The following is a 3,364-nucleotide window of genomic DNA, read 5'->3' on the forward strand; positions in this document are numbered from 1 at the left end:
TGCGTGTGATGGGGTTAATATTAATAATGGTTGTACTAAATCGGTTTTTTTTTTTTTTTTTTTTTTTTGGAGAAACAATCATTTGTCTTTTTTTCACTAAAAGTTGCCGCCAAGTCATCTATTCATTCCTGCACCGAGATCTTGCCAAGGGGCAGGGGCAAGTTAGGTGCTGTTGGTGTTGGCACGACAAGGATATTGGGGTTCAGAATGTGACATGTCAATTTTAATAGTTGATGTGACATTTATTTTTAAAGGTGTAATATGAACCATTAAGTTTTAAATGAGTCGTCAAAATTAAAAGAACACTATGTGATAGAATACTTTAAAAACTCTAGAAAATCTTGGACAATTTTACTTACCTGTAGAAATTAAAAGAGAAGACTCCGAAAGCACATAAATTAAACCATCATTTCTAAATAACACATCATATGCAATAACAAAAGTGTGTCTCTATCTTAGACACAAATTCATAAAATAAAAAAGTCATAAAGCCACACCCAAAGCATTATAAGTTCAAGTATGGGAATCGGCCTCTCCAAAACAAATAAAATTGGAGTTAAGGCTACCTCCCATTTACTCACAATAATATGAGTTTTATGCTATAGCTACAACATCTTTAAATTAGACATAATTCTAGCCTCGCAATTATTAGTGCTCTCACTCACATAAATAACGTGTGAGGGAGACGCGAGTAATGTCTCATTATCTAATCCTAGTAACAAAGCAAAACATCAATATATTTAATATCGGATTTTTTTTAGATGAACCCTAATAACTTGCATGATAAAGCAACTTGCAAGACACTTATATCTCACGGTGAGAGGCGGTAATTATCCCAATAACTGGTGTAGTGGGTAATAGGTTTATATACCCGCCGCAACCCCGATTGATATCCATAACCATATCCATAAGATGGTGGCAATGGTGGTGGTGGAGCCAGCGGTCGTTGGGAGAAACCCATAAATCACGAGATGGATTGGGGAATATCCATGGGAATTGAAATGTAGGTCGCGGTGTCCTACGAAATGCACGCTGTGGTGTCCTACGATAAAACCTTGAACTACTAGAGGGAGGGATAGAGCTACCTCTCTGGCCAAAACAACACTGGCCATGTTTGTTACCATTCATTGTGGTGTGACTAACTCTACTCTTTCTGGACATGTACTCATCATCAAAATCATCACCATCTTCTTCATCATCATCATCATCATCATCATCATCATCATCACATGAAAACTGAACTTTTTTCTTGTTGTAGGAGCTACTTCTGTCTTGCGAGGGCGACTTTTCAAAGAACCAAACCTCTGCCGTTCTTCCCATCTTTTCAAACCTTTGCATGAGTTTTGTAAGGTCTATGTCACCAACAATAGTGACTGTCCCTTTTTTTGAATCAATGTTGACGGAATTCACTCCTATTCAAAATATGTGATTTATATATATGAAATTAAATTTGATTAGGAAAAAAGATGAAGAAGAAGTAAAAAAATAGAAGAGTAAAAGGGCACGAGTATATATATGGCCACAAGATGTTCACGTACAAAAAAAAAAAAAGCACAAGAGATATGGAAAACACACCATTGTGCTTCAGCAACTTTTCCTTCAATTTAGTGGGACACTTATCACAGCAATTTACGTCCACTTTCAATTTACAAATCTGCATGGGCAGGAACAAGGTTCAAGGGAAAAATATATAAAATTACTTCATTGAACTCATTATTATATAAAGAAATAAATTTTTATAATGTTCTAAACATCAATATTAAGAATATATAAATTTAATTAAACAAAATACACGTATAAAATAAACCCTCTATAAATTGAATTCAATAGATGACAAATCAGTACCCTGGTAATTATCAATACATCAAAATAAACAGCCTACAAATTTCATTAAGTAGAAGAAAAATTAGTGTAAATGAATAGTATTTGTCAAAGTGTGGATGGCATGATAAAAGCCTTTAAATATAACGAAATGAAAGGTGAAATTATGCATTCCCCCCACATATATATGATCCCCACAAGTAGGTCACACATAAAGAATCCAAATTGATCTGAAAATGAGGTGTAATACACTGGGTTTATGAAATAATTTCTTGACCTAAAAAGAAAGTTCAATTTTTATTTTTAGCCAACATGTTTGTAAAGGAAGTCATAAGAAGTAGTCGTTGCTAGAAAAGAAAAAAAAAAAAAGGCCATTAAAAATTGAAACAAACTACCAAGAGCTCAATGACAAGAGTGGTTTCTTTTACTAGAAGAATCAAACCTCTTTTCATTATTTTTGTAACTATTGAATTTTATAAATAAATAAAAATGAAGCAAAAAACCCACGGGCAAATCTGTGGGCTTCTTCATGCCAGACCAAAAAATACAAATTTCCCTAATATGAGTTATTGATGAATCTGGCTACAGCATGTCTAGGAATAACAAGTTTTCTTGTAAAAAAAAAAAGAAAGAAAAAAAAAAAATCAATCAATACCTATTAGGGTCTTTTCTGAATTTAGGGCAAGCCATATTTATCAATATGTCCTCTCATGTATAGGTATAATTTACGATTATTTTTTTCGTAAACTATGACCGTAAATATGTGTTTAGGGAAAAAAAGAAAAAAAGAAGAAATAAATACCGGTGATGATGGCGTTTGATGGTACTCCATTGAAATAGCTTCAAATAAACCAGGAAAATTGATCAGAAAATATGCCTGCGGGTTGGAGAGTGAGAACAATCTTTTATATATATAGGAAAATATCTACGTGAGAAGATGTAGGGGTAGGTATTTTATTTATGGGCAGGCTTAGGCTTCTTCTGCAGTATTAGCACTTAAGACATCTTAAAACTTCCTTAAATATTGGTATGCGAAAATAAAGCAAAACGTTACATCATGAGACTATGGAAAATTTTGCAAGAAAGAAACGAAAAGGGAAAAAAATAAATAAAATAAAAATCACTGTAATCTTTAAAAGAAATCATAATCTAGAGAATTATATAAGGAAAATATTTTTTCTGCCCAAAATTAATTTTTTCTTTAATTATGCAAATACATGAGCAATGAAAATGAGGTTACTGAAAGAGGAGGATTAAGGGTGTCATAGACAACAATCTTTTAGGCTTTTTCCTAGGCGGAAACATTGGTGGTTCCATTGTTTATAAGAAGAGCAGATTTGGTTTCTGATTTATGGATTATGGTATAATTATTAGATATGCGTTTGTGGCAATTCGAAGAAGAAAATGTAATACTGTAGTAAAGAATTAAAGAAGTATTTTAACGGCGTTCAAAAAAAAAAGTTTTAAAGCATTAATTGATTTTAATTAGTTGCATGTTTCAGTTTTTTATTTTATTTTATAAGATTGCATGTTCTATTTAACT

Source organism: Quercus suber, unplaced genomic scaffold (assembly GCF_002906115.3).
Source record: "Quercus suber isolate HL8 unplaced genomic scaffold, Cork oak 2.0 scaffold_263, whole genome shotgun sequence".
NCBI classification, from domain to species: domain Eukaryota; kingdom Viridiplantae; phylum Streptophyta; class Magnoliopsida; order Fagales; family Fagaceae; genus Quercus; species Quercus suber.